The sequence below is a fragment of the Somniosus microcephalus genome, chromosome 4, assembly GCF_052327205.1.
Source record: "Somniosus microcephalus isolate GS21.2 chromosome 4, FLI_Smic_1.0, whole genome shotgun sequence".
Lineage (NCBI taxonomy): Eukaryota > Metazoa > Chordata > Chondrichthyes > Squaliformes > Somniosidae > Somniosus > Somniosus microcephalus.
This window is the reverse complement of record NC_140990.1, coordinates 190,563,328-190,577,673: the sequence shown is the minus strand read 5'-3', so window position 1 is coordinate 190,577,673 and position 14,346 is coordinate 190,563,328.

Here is a 14,346-nt window from a genome sequence, read left to right as displayed (position 1 = left end):
AGTTTCTCCGCTCCGGGGAAGTACTGGACGACGAAGGGTACTCTGTTGGTTGTGTCCCGTGTTTGTCTTCTGAGGAGGTCGATGCGATTTTTCGCTGTGGCCCGTCGGAACTGTCGATCGACGAGTCGAGCGTCACATCCCGTTCTTACAAGGGCGTCTTTCAGTGTCTGTAGGTGTCCATCTGCTCAGACGAGGAGGAACGCGATGAACACCTACAGACACTGAAAGACGCCCTTGTAAGAACGGGATATGACGCTCGACTCGTCGATCGACAGTTCCGACGGGCCACAGCAAAAAATCGCATAGACCTCCTCAGAAGGCAAACACGGGACACAACCAACAGAGTACCCTTCGTCGTCCAGTACTTCCCCGGAGCGGAGAAACTACGCCATGTTCTTCGCAGCCTTCAACATGTCATCGATGACGACGAACACCTCGCTAAGGCCATCCCCACGCCTCCACTACTCGCTTTCAAACAGCCGCCTAACCTCAAACAGACCATCGTTCGCAGCAAATTACCCAGCTTCCAGGAGAACAGCGACCACGACACCACACAACCCTGCCACAGCAACCTCTGCAAGACATGCCAGATCATCAACACAGATACCATCATCACACGTGAGGACACCACCCACCAGGTACATGGTACATACTCATGTGACTCGGCCAACGTTGTCTACCTCATACGTTGCAGGAAAGGATGCCCCGGAGCATGGTACATCGGCGAGACCATGCAGACACTGCGACAACGGATGAACGGACACCGCGCAACAATCACCAGGCAGGAGTGTTCCCTTCCAGTCGGGGAACACTTCAGCAGTCAAGGACATTCAGCCTCCGATCTTCGGGTAAGCATTCTCCAAGGTGGCCTTCGAGACACACGACAACGCAAAATCGTCGAGCAGAAACTGATAGCCAAGTTCCGCACCCATGAGGACGGCCTTAACCGAGATCTTGGGTTCATGTCACGCTACATGTAACCCCACCTGATGCAGGGTCATCCAGACTCGAGTCGACATTGGCTTGTTCTCTCTACACAGATGCGGCCGGACCTGCTGTGATTCCCAGCCAAAAAAAATGTTTTTTGTCTGTTTTTTTGTTTTTCATACAGACCCCAGCATCTGCAATATTTGACCCCTTGTGACCCCACCTCATTGTTCTTTGATGTAATGTTTCCCTGACTGACCTGTTTGGACACCATTCACACCTTTGACTGCTGTGATTATCTCTCTGCCGAGGTGCGATAAATGGCAGTTGGAAAGGTTACCTGTAAACATCTGACATGATTCTCTGACTATATAAGCTGTGTCTTTATTCATTTCTCCACTTCACCTGAAGAAGGAGCAGCGCTCCGAAAGCTTGTGATTTCAAATAAAGCTGTTGGACTATAACCTGGTGTTGTGTGATTTCTCAAAAATGTATGGGAAGGCTGTGTTCTTCCTGGGGTCGGAGCGGGCGGTGTCCCTGGCCATCGCCAAGGGGCTCACCGTGGGCGGGACCTTCCTGCCGGTGGATCCTCTCGAGGCCACCGCGCAGAGGATCGTGATTTCCAACCTCCCACCCTATGGTCCTGGTGAGCTCCTCCTTCCCCATTTACATCAACTTGGGGAGGTGAGGTCGGGGATCACACCCATCCCGCTTGGCTTCCGGGAGGCCAGCCTTTGCCACATCTTCTCCTTCCGGCGCCAGCTGTTTATCCAGCTGGCGCGGGAGGAGGACACCGACGGGGCGTTCGTCGTCCTCCACGGGGGGACCGCCTATCGCATCTTGTGGACGTCGGACGGTGTGCGGTGCCATGCCTGCAAGGAGGTGGGGCACATTAGGAAAAACTGCCCCGCCGCCAAGGCCGCCGGATCATCTCGTGCGGCCGAGGCTGGCGCCGCCGCCGCTCCTCCCCCCGGATCTGCCCGCGCGTCGAGAACGTCTGATGCGCGGTTGACGTCGGGGGCCGATGCCACCAAAGCCTCCGGCAGGGGGGAGGGAGCGTGTCCGGCCGGAAAGAAGGCACGGGGAAAAAATAAACACCTTAGGGCGGGTCCCCCCGTGGATGGCCAGCCCTTGCCCCTTGAGCCCCTTACAACCGCACTCCTCGCGGAGTTAATCGGGGCAGACGCGAGCGGGAGGGGCCTCGTGCCTGAGCCTGTAGCTGCAACCGCCGCAGCGGTAACGCCGATACCTGCGGCCAGGCTCGGGCCCGAGGAACCCGACAAACCTGCTCCGCCGGAGGGAGCTAAGGAGGAGGCCTTTGCAGACATGGAGGTCTCCCTCGCTCCCTCCGAGCTAAAAAGAAGGCGCGACCCCCTGGAAGAGGAGGAGGACTGGGAGGAGGAAGGTCCCTCCGAGCAGGGGGAGTCGTCGCCCGCCGCGGGTACTGCGCTCACCCCACCCCCCCCGCTGTCGTCATCACCAGCGATCGGCAGGGGTCGCCTGTCCCTCGGGAGGCTGAGGCAGATGTGTCTGTCCGGCGCGTGCCTCCCGGGGATCGGGACGAGACACTGCCCGTGGGGGGGGTCGCGGAACAACCCGCGGCGGAAAATGAAATTGACATTCTGTCGGTGCTGTTACCCCTCGCCGGGTCGGGCGGCCTGGGGTCTGGGTCGGGCGAGCTCGGGGATAATGAGCACGCCCAATGCGACCCGGACATCTCCCAGGGGCTGCTCGACCAGGTAGAGGTTTTTTATTCAAAAGACCCCATCCGCTGGGTCGGAGGTTGTTGGCGGGGAGGAGGATGGCCCCCTGGCTGCGTCTGGTGCCGGACGTACTGGAGGAGTTGGGAATTGTTCTCTCCCCGGTTTCTCCAGTCGTTCTGGCGTCTGGGGCGGAGGGGAGCTCTGAACCGCCGCCGTCTTCTGGCCCAGCACCCCTAGAGGAGCCCAGGGAGGAATCCTCTGCCGCCAATCCTAGGGGTGGGATCCGGGCGGAGGCGGGGCTGGCTGGTGCGACCGAGCCGTTCGCTGCGCACTGCGCGGCGGACGGGTCGGCCGCTGGTGATGATCCCCCGGAGGAGGATGTGGACTCAGTGATGGGCACGGAGGACGATTCGGACTCCAGCGCTGACGAGGTGATGGATGACCTCGTGCCCCTTACCGAGACTCCCCTCATTCCCGTAAGGGAACTCCGGGATTTTGTGGCCACGTGCCTGGGTCGGCGCAATAAGGTCCGGCTGGCCCTCGACAGATGGTTGGAGCTGGCGCTGCTCATCGTATCCGTCCACGCCACCGTTAAGATCATGGGCGCGGACGAGGGTGTGAACCCGCTCGAGCTGCGTCGGCTCAGAACGTTTCTCACTGGGCTGCTAAGGAAGTGGCGGCTGACCAGCGGCTGCGCTTCCTTCCCCTGTTAGGTGTAGGTAGAGGTTGCACTGTGCTTCTGACATGAAGATAACCATAGCCAGCCTCAACATCAACGGCAGCAGGGAGGCGCGCCGCAGATTCAATAACTTCTCGGTCCTTCGGGACGGGAAGTATGCGGTGTGCTTCCTGCAAGAAACCCACACCGTTCCGGGAGACGAAGCCACGTGACTTCTGGAGTGGCAAGGAGGGGTCAGCATGAGTCACCTCTCCAACAATTCCAGCGGGGTGGCTATCTTGCTGGCCCCGCATTTTCAGCCGGAGATCTTGGGGGTCAAGGAGCACGTGCCGGGCCGCTTGCTCCAGGTCACTGTTCACCTGGGGGGCGTGCCGCTCCATCTAGTGAACGTGTACGCCCCTCAGGCCGGTGCGCAGCAAGTGCGCTCCTTTCAAGAAGTGTCCGCTCTTCTGGGCTCCATCGATGTGGGCGAGTGCGTCACCCTCGGGGGGGATTTTAACTGCACCCTCGAGGCGAGGGACCGTCCAGGACCCCCGCGATGCCCGGCGGCGATGGAGAAGCTGAGGGACCTGGTCGGGTCCTTCAACTTGGTGGACGTCTGGCGAAATCGTCATCCTGACTCCAGCGCCTTCACTAGCGTGAGGTCTGGAGGAGGAGGGTCCAGAATTGACCGCCTCTACATTTCCTGGGCGTACGTCTCCTGTGTTCCGGCGGCTTCCATGCGGCCGGTGCCGTGCATGGACCACCACCTGGTGTGGGCGGAGCTCGTTCCGCTGCGCATGCGGGGGGCGTCCGCGTACTGGCACTTTAACAACCTGCTGCTGGAGGACGCGTGGTTCCGGGATTCATTTCGTCGGTTCTGGGCCGACTGGAGAAGGAAGCAGGGGGGCTTCCCCTCCTTGAGGCTGTGGTGGGATGTGGGCAAGGCTCACGTCCGTCTCTTCTGTCAGGAGTACGTGAAGGGGTCGACCAAGAGGCGGGAGGCCTGGGTCGGGCAGTTAGAGAAGAAGGTGCTCGACCTGGAGTCCCGTCTCGGTCAAGTCATCGGGGACCCGGCCCTGCGGAAGGTGTACGAAGAGAAGAAGGGCGCGCTGAAGGACCTGCAGCTCGTCGGGTCCCGAGGCACGTACGTGAGGTCGCGCATCCAGCCCCTGCGGGACCTGGACCGCGGCTCCCCCTTCTTCTACTCGCTGGAAAAAAGACGGGGGGTCCGTAAGCAGCTCTTGGGGCTGCTGGCCGACGATGGATCTCTGGTCTCAGATCCGAAGGGAATCAGCGCGGAGACCCGCACCTACTACGGGGCTCTGTTCTCTCCGGAACCGTCCAGCGAGGATGAGCGCAGAGTTTTGTGGGAGGACCTGCCGAAGGTCAGTCCGGAGGGCGCTGAAAAATTGGACGCTCCGCTAAGCTTGGCGGAGCTGACCGGCGCCTTCCACCAGCTCTCTAGGGGAAAGTCCCCGGGGTTGGACTGGCTGACCGTGGAGTTCCACAGGACGTTCTGGGACGTCTTGGGGGGCGTCTACGCACGCGTCCTGGGGGAAAGTTTGGCGACCGGGGAGATGCCCCTCTCTTGGCGCAGGGCGGTCATTGTCCTGCTGCCTAAGAAGGGCGATCTCCGCCTCCTTAAGAACTGGCGCCCGGTCTCCCTCCTCAGCAGGGACTATAAAATCTTTGCCAGGGCCATGTCTGCTCGCCTTGGCACCTTGCTGGCCCACATGATCCACCCCGACCAGTCCTACACGGTCCCTGGATCAGGAGCAGGCGTTCGACAGGGTGCATCACGAGTATCTCTTCTGGACTCTGCGCGCTTTCGGGTTCGGAACGCATTTCGTCGCCCGGATCCGACTTCTGTACGCCGCCGCAGAGTGTCTGATTAAAGTTAACGGGTCCTTGACGGCGCCCCTATGCTTCAGGAGGGGGGTGCGTCAGGGATGCCCCATGTCCGGTCAGTTATACGCCATTTGCGTGGAGCCATTCCTGCACCTCTTGCGGAAGAGGTTGACGGGACTGGCTCTGCAAGGGCCGGGCGTGGAGGTGGTCCTCTCGGCTTACGCCGATGACGTGCTCCTCACGGTCACGGATCCCGCTGACTTGCGGAGGATGCGGGAATGCCAGCAGATTTACTCAGACGCATCCTCCGCCAAGATCAACTGGGAGAAATGTTCCGGACTCCTGGTGGGTCAGTGGCGGGTGGACTCCCTGCCGGAGGAGTTCAGGCCTTTCGCCTGGAGCACCACGCACCTCCTCTATTTGGGAGTCTACCTTAGCCCTGCCGAGGACGTCTGGCCGGCGAACTGGCAAGAGCTGGAGGCCAAAGTCACCGCTCGCCTAGGACGCGGGACAGGACTGCTCCGAGTGTTGTCCTACAGGGGTCGTGCGCTGGTCATAAACCAGCTGGTGGCCGCCTTGTTGTGGTACCGGTTGGTCACTTTGATCCCTCCCCCTGCGTTTGTCGCCAAAATGCAGAAGAAGCTCATCGACTTCTTCTGGGACAAAAGGAAGCACTGGGTCTCTGCCACGGTTCTGTGTCTCCCGCTTAGGGAGGGCGGTCAGGCGCTGGTGTGCCTTCGCACCCAGGCTGTGACTTTCCGTCTTCAGACGCTGCAGAGATATCTGTACGTCGAGAATCCTCCGAGATGGTGTGCGCTGGCGACGTTTTTCTTCCGCCAGCTGCACGGCCTCAATTACGACACGCAGCTCCTGTTTGTGAAAGTGGGCGGCAGGCGTGCCGACCTGCGGGAGCTGCCTGTCTTCTACCAGGAACTACTATGGGTTTGGAACTACGTCGCTTCCAGGCAGAGCTCTCCCCCGTCAGGAGCGGCGGCTCTCCTTCGGGAGCCGCTGCTCAGGAATCCGCACCTCCACGAATGTGGGTTCGGGCGGCTGGCGGAGGGCAGGGCTGTGCCTGACGGGGTGACCAGAGTCGGGGACCTGCTCGATGGCGGAGGAGCAGGCTGGATGGCGCCGGAGGAGCTGGCGTGGCGCCTGTCCTGGGCCAACGTCCGGCTCGCGGCCGAAGCCATCGAATCGGTGAAAGTGGCACTGGGCCCCGACTGCACTAGGTGTATCGAGGCGGCTCAAGCACGTGGGGCGATCCTGTCCGAGCTTACCCCCGTCCGGACGGAATTCCTCATCGGCGCCCGGCCCCGAAACTCCCCTCGGGAGCTGGCGCCTCACAACTTGAGCCGTCTCGAGGAAATACCCTCCGTGCCTTTTCATTCCGCGCGGAGGGGTTTCCTGTACGGGCTGCTCCTGCACACTCTCCACTTTGCCATCTTCATCTGCCATCCGGACACGCCTTGGCGTGGCGTCTTGCCGACTGGCGGTGGTGGAGGTCCCCAATGGAGGGCTCTCTACGTGGGAGTCCTCCCTTGTTCCATCGGGGACTTGGCCTGGAGGGTGTTGCACGGAGCGGTCCCGTGCAATAAGGTTTTAAGTAGGTTCACGGACTCCCAGGCCGCCTGCATTTTTTGCGGCCTGGAGGAGTCCGTGTTTCACGTTTATATGGAGTGTGAGAGGTTGCAGCCCCTCTTTCACTACTTGAAGGGGCTGCGCCTTGATTTTTGGTTGCACTTCAGTCCCACGCTCTTGATCTACGGTCACCCGATGCAGAGGGGAGCGGACGGGCTGGAGGACCTCCTTGTGGGCCTGCTCCTGGGCCTGGCTAAAAGAGCAATCAATTGGTCCAGGCAGCGGGCGGTCGAGGGGGTCGTCCAGCCGGATTGCCTGCCTCTCTTCCGCGGCCATGTTCGCGCCCGGGTGGCCCTGGAGATGGAGCACGCGGTGTCCGCCGGTACGCTTGAGTATTTCCGCGACCGGTGGGCACCGCGGGGACTGGAGTGCATCATCAATTCGGAAAACCCAATTTTAATTTGATTTGTTAAGATTATTTGAACTTTTGTTTATTTACAGTCTAATTGGGTTTTTTGGGTTCAAACAAAAAGAGGACCCTCAATCAGTAAAGACCTGTTTAATTATTTCTGTAGTCTATGTCCTGTTATTCAGCATAACTACATTTGAAAACACAGACTCAACAAGGTTACTGCACAAGATAGGGGCTCATTGGATTGGAGGTAATGGCCCAGTAATTCCGTTCCAAACGTGTGAGTACGGTCGGGGTACTCGCGCGTCTGGCCGGAGGAAATGCCGGTTTTCAGCATGCACAGCGCATGCGGGGAAAACCGGCATTTCCTGTCCTCTGAACGAAGGGGTTCAGAGGCACAGCGCGTGCGACTGCACAGGCAGCGCATGCGCAGTGAACTTCGTCGATTTCATTCATGGATTCAGTGAGGTTAAGTCCTTACAACTTACACATGAAAAAAGCATGTGTAAAGTTGCTCCAGAGGCTGCGGAGGAAGATATATTTTATCATGGTGCTTCTGAAAGGCAATATTTTTGTTTGGGAAAGGGAGGAAAGTTATTTTAAGAAATGATGAGGTAAGTTTTAAAGTTTAATTTTTTGTTTTTAAACCGGTTTTCAGTACTGTAGGTAGAAGGAACAATTGTGGCTGTGTGAATTGAATTTGCTGGCCTAGAAATTTGGTGGGGTTAGCGCCCAATTAGAGGCATTAGAGGGCCTTGCGCCGGAATTATAGCCGCGATCGAAATTGCGTTGGGCCCTACCATCGGCATTAGCCGGTAGCGCTGCGCCAGCACCGATGACGTCATCGGTGTGCGCAGCGTCCCGGTTGCCGTGGTAACGCGGCCAGACGCCCAAATTCAGTTGCGGCCGCCTCGCCCGTGGCAGCCGCAACCAACGATTGTTCAACGGGATGTTGCAGCACGTAGCGCCGGCGCATTAAGGTGGAGCGGCGGCCGGCCGCTTTCCCGGCGGCCGCCTGCCCGCACCTCCATCCCCGGACTCCTCCACCACCCCCCCGCGGCACTGATGTGTGTGGCCCGCGAGCCCGGCACTTCTCCGAGGTGCCGGGCTCATTTGTCGGGCGAATCGACCGGTCAGCGGTCGGCTGCAGGCAGCTCCTCCTTAACAGAAGGAGGAGGCCTGCAGTACCCCAGCCTGCCGCACCGCATCGGGTGCCGCAGTGGGGGATTAGCGCCGCAAACCTGCATTCAGCGCCCATAGCGAGGCGCTGAAACCCTCCATTAGCGCCCGCAGCCGTCTGGGCGCGGGGCAGCTGAATTTTTGGCGGTCGCAGCGGCAATTATCGCGGGCGCAAAATTTCGGGCGCAAAAGCCCTGGCGGAGGCAAACCTAATTTCTAGGCCGCTGTGTTTATTAAATGTGAAAATGACTGTTCTAAATTGAGTAATGTAACATTTCCAACATTTTTAAGAAAGAAACTGTTCATCAGTAATATATTCTTTTAAGTAATTATGTATGTATGTCCGTATATATTCCTTTACGTATATGTATATATTCCTTTACTTATGTGTATGAATGTATGTATTTAATTATGATTTTCCAATAAGTTACTTTCTCTGAAAGTCATAATTAAATACATACATTCATACACATAAGTAAAGGAATATATACATACATATATGCAAAGGAATATATACAGACATACATACATAATTACTTAAAAGAATATATTACTGATGAAAAGTTTCTTTCTTAAAAATGTTGGAGTCATTTTCACATTTAATAAACACAGCAAATTCAATTCACATAGCCACAATTGCTCCTTCTACCTACAGTACTGAAAACCCGTTTTAAAAAACAAAAATAAACTTTAAAACTTACCTCAGCATTTCTTAAAATAACTTTCCTCCCTTTCCCAAACAAAAATATTGCCTTTCAGAAGCTCCACGATAAAATATATCTTCCTCCGCAGCCTCTGGAGCAACTGTACTCATGCTTTTTTCATGTGTAAGTTGTAAGGACTTAACCTCACTGAAAGCATGAATGAAACCGGCGAATTTTACTGCGCACGCGCTGCCTGTGCAGTCGCACGCGTTCTGCCTCTGAACCCCTTCGTTCAGAGGACAGGAAATGCCGGTTTTCCCCGCAAGCACTGTGCATGCTGAAAACCGGCATTTCCTCCGGCCAGACGCATGAGTACCCCGACCGTACTCACGCGTTTGGAACGGAATTACTGGGCCAACATTTTACATGTCAATAAAATGAAAAATTTAACAATTGCACGATTTGCCCCCTCGCATCTGCGACTGAGGGTCCAAGGAGGCGCATTGCGCAAGAGGTCATCGTCGTACGTATCCTCACACTGTTCCCTTTCGGGAACTGTATGAAGTGGTGGAAGGATTTCTGGCCACGTTAACGCTCCTTCCGTGACCATAACCATCTTCATACCAGCCATTAGGGTGGTTAGTCCTATGGCGTGAGGGTTTTACGGGCTCCCACAACCCATCTGAGGGAGGGGGGCCACCCACACCTGCGGACGCAAGTATCCCGCTGGATGGCCACCCAGAATTTATAGTTGGAGCTCCGACTCCACTTGCCGGGACTGTCTGGAGCGGGGCTCGAAACCCTACTCCTTCTGGCCCAGCGGCGGGGATGCTTACCGCTACGCAAAAGGCCCACTCCGCGCAAAAGGTGACACCCATATGTTTCCTGCGCCTTTTCCCTCCCCGTGACTGGAGCCCTATGCTGCCACTTGAAAGACCAAGCTATCATCTGTCCTTTTTGCGGTGCCTTGGACTTCTCATTACCAATGATGAGCAGGCGCTGCGCCTCCACCTCGTTGAGGAGATTGCTGAGGTCATCATCAGTTCAATTGTGAGTTCTTTTAATGCCGTGAATTGTGCTCATTCCAGCCATTTCATGTTGCTAATCTGAGTGGGCCTTTGGCATAGCGGTAGCATCCCCGCCGCTGGGCCACACGGCGTAAGGTTTCTAACCCCGCTCCAGACAGTCCCGGCAAGTGGAGTCGGAGCTCCGGCTCTAAATTCTGGGTAGACATCCAGTGGGATATTTGCGTCCGTGGGTGTGGGCGTGGGTGGCCCCCCCCTCGTATAGGTTGTGGGAGCCCGTAAAACCCTCCCGCCATAGGACTAACCACCCTAATGGCTGGTACAAAGATGGTTACGGTCACGGAAGGAGCGTTAATCACGGCCAGAAATCCTTCCACCACTTCATACAATTCCCCAAAGGGAACAGTGTGAAGACACGTACGACGACGACGTTGCTAATTAAATAAATGGAATGAAAAAAATGCTTTCAGGGCTTTTAAAAGTCTTTAAATTGCTTTAATTCTGTTTAAAACTACTTCAGATTCTTCAAAATAATGTAAACGTTTATAAAAGTTACCAAAAGCTTCTTAAAATACCAACAAACCTATTTAAAATGCTGCTCTACATGTAAAAATGCTTTGCAGCTTGTGAGAAACATTGGGGGCGTGACCTTTTAAAATGAGACCTCAAGGGGCGTGTCTCACTTGCACTGCGCGCTCCAGGCTTCGCGCTGGCTGCACTCCTGGGCGGCGTGACGTCAGACGCTGCCCGGGAGTCAACATTTTAAAACAGGAAATCCAGGCGTCCCTGAAGCTCAACGGCCGGCGCGTCGGGTAAGTGCAGATCGGGGGCTTGCACGCACGGCAAGCCCCCGACCCGAATTTCTGCCCCAATGTATTAGCATGGATAGAGGATTGGTTAATGGACAGGAAGCAGAGAGTAGAGATAAACGGGTCATTTTCAGATTGGCAGACTGTAACTAGTGGGGTGCCGCAAGGATCAGTGCTGGGGCCTCAGCTACTTACAATCTATATTAATGACTTAGATGAACGGACAGAGTGTAATGTAGCCAAGTTTGCTGATGATACAAAGCTAGGTGAGGAAAGTATGCTGTGAGGAGGACACAAAGAGTTTATAAAAGGATATCGATAGGTTAAGTGAGTGGGAAATAAGGTGGCAGATGGAGTATAATGTGGGGAAATGTGAGATTATTCACTTTGGTAAGAAGAATAGAAAAACAGAATATTTTTTAAATGATGAGAAACTATTAAATGTTGGTGTTCAGAGAGATTTAGGTGTCCTCGTACAGGAAACACAGAGAGTTAGCGTATAGGTACAGCAAGCAATTAAGAAGGCAAATGGTATGTTGGCCTTTTTTACTAGGGGGTTAGAGTACAAGAGTAAGGAAGTCTTGCTACAATTGTATAGGGCTTTGGTGAGACCACACCTGGAGTACTGTGCACAGTCTTTGTCTCCTTATCTAAGGAAGGATATACTTGCCTTAGAGGTGGTTCAACGAAGCTTCACTAGACTAATCCCTGGGATGAGATGGTTGTCCTATGAGGAGAGATTGAGTAGATTAGGCCTATACTCTTTGGAATTTAGAAGAATGAGAGGAGATCTCATTGAAAGATACTGAGGGGGAATAACAGGATAGATACTGAGAGATTGTTTCCCATGGCTAGAGAGTCCAGAACGAAGGGGCATAATCTCATGATACGGGGTTGGCCTTTTAAGACTGAGACGAGGAGGAACTTCTTCACTCAGAGGGTTGTGAATCTTTGGAATTCTCTGCCTCAAAAGGCTGTGGATGTGCAGTCCTTGCATATATTCAAGTTTGAGATAGATAGATTTTTGACTAGGGGAATTAAGGGATACTGGGGAAAGTGGTGTTGAGGTCGTAGATCAGCCATGATCTTATTAAGTGGCAGAGCAGGCTTGAGGGACAATATGGCCTACTCCTGCTCCTAATTCTTATGTTCTTATGTAATGTTGGAAACGCAGCAGCAAATTTGTGCACAGCAAGCTCCCACAAACAGCAATGTGATAATGACCAGATAATCTGTTTTTGGTGATGTTTATTTGAGAGATAAATATTGGCCAGGACACCAGGGATAACTTCCCTGATCTTCTTCAAAATAGTGCCATGGGATCTTTTACATCCACCTGAGAAAGCAGACGGGGCCTCAGTTTAAAGTCTCACCTGAAAGACGGCACCTTTGACAGTGCAGCACTCCTTCAGTACAGCACTAGAATGCCAACCTAGATTGTTGTGCTCAAGCCTCTGGAGTGGAACTTGAACCCACAACCTTCTGACTCAAAGGCGAGAGGTGAGAGTGAGAATACAAGAAGGTCTAAGATAGGTTTACAGTGCATGTGTGTGAATGCACGAAGTGTGGTAAATAAGGTTGGTAAGCTGCAGGCGTAAATAGACACATGGGAATATGATGTTGTGATGATAACCTGGCTCAAAAAAGGGCAGGATTGGGTACTAAATATTCCTGGATATAAGGTGTTCAGGAAAGATAGGGAAGGAAAGAAAGGAGGTGGGTGGCAGTATTGATTAAGGAGAATATTACAGTGCTGGAGAGAGAGGATGTCCTGGAGGGGTCAAGGACAGAATCTATTTGGTTAGAGATGAGAAACAATAGAGGTGCTATTACACTACTAGGTGTATTCTAAAGGCCACCAGCTAATGGGAAGGATATAGAGGAGCAAATTTGCAGGGAAATTACAGAGAGGTGCAAGATCTATAGAGTATTGATAATGGGGGACTTCAACTATCCTAATATAGACTGGGATAGTAATAGTGTAAAGGGCAGAGAGGGGGAAGAATTTCTGAAGTGTGTTCAGGAGATCTTTCTTGATCAGTACTTTTCCGGTCCAACGAGGAAAGATGCATTGCTGGATCTGGTTCTGGGGAATGAGATGGGTCAAGTACAGCAAGTGTCAGTAGGGGAACATTTAGGGAACAATGATCACTGTATCATAAGGTTTAGATTAGCTATGGAAAAGGACAGGGAGCAATCTAGAGTAAAAATCCTTAATTGGAGGAAGGCCAATTTCAGTGGGTTGAGAATGGATCTGGCTTGTGAAGGAACAAGCAATATACCTATTCAGAAAAATACACCATTCTATGAAAGAATTTTGACTTTATTAAAACATGACATACTGGGCTTGAAAATCTAAAAACCTAACAATGGAAAAGCTGTAAACAGCATATAGGCTATTGAGATAAGATAAGTTGTTGACACTGAATCAATAGCCTTATTGAAGCAGGAGGTTGGAGGTTCCTGAAAGTCTGAAGTTTTGGAAAGAATACAATGGTATACCCTCTTAAACCAACACTTCGGAAAGAATCACATAAATTAAAGAAATATATGCCTTCGTAAAAATGACATCAAATGAAACACGGAGACATGAGTCTGTGTGCAACCAGTTGAGGTAACTAAGAAGACAATGGTGCACCCGGTTGAGGTGTTCTAAATGCAAAAGATACAAATAGAAGACTTTGGTATGAATTACATCAAATAGATGCACCAGCCATCACATTGTTTTTGTGTTCAGCTTGAGACACCTACACAGGAGACATAATTCTTAATGCTACAAGCTGATCTAACTGTAAAAATAGCAGGAGTCAACAGAAAAATGACTAGAGATAATTAGCTTACATCAGCAGAAAACTTCAAAGGAAATACCACTGAGAAAGGGTATAAAAATTGAACTTTCAAATGGGAAGACAGATTCGCTTGAAGGGGCTAAGCGATTCTCAGCTTCAGAGGCAAGCTCTGTAAGCCTACAACTCTTTGTACCTTGGGGATCAAAAAGGTACTGTATTTGATTTTGGTGGACATCCTGGAATAAACTAAGAACTGTAAATGTAGCAAAGTTAAGATTTGAGAATAAGGACCTCTGATAATAGAATTGTAAGATTTCTGTATTTGGAACTGTTAATGTTGCGATTGAATCACCTATTGTAATTACATGTCGGTTCTTTAATAAATCTATATATTTTTAGAATTGTCTCACATAGTACTTCTGTATCAAACTCGCAAACTCAATCTCTGTACGCTCTTTGGTAAGGAGTTGCAGAATTCTGGGGGAGTTTTCCGGACCCTCATAATATCCGGAAGGTTACAGTCTAGCTAAACTTATTAAAAGTGCTATCTGGAGGACGGTAACATCTTCAGGTTGTTCCTTTCCTTTAGGGAGAGATAGTCTGGACCTTTAGACCCAATTAAGCATCTTTAGGATTCGACTACCTCAAACTTTAGTTGAAAGTGAACATCTGGGGAATACGCCTGATCCGGGGTAGCCCTAAAGGGGCTAGGACTAGTAATAATCCTTTCAGGCTCAGGTAAATTGGAATCAAAGATTGGCAGGCAAA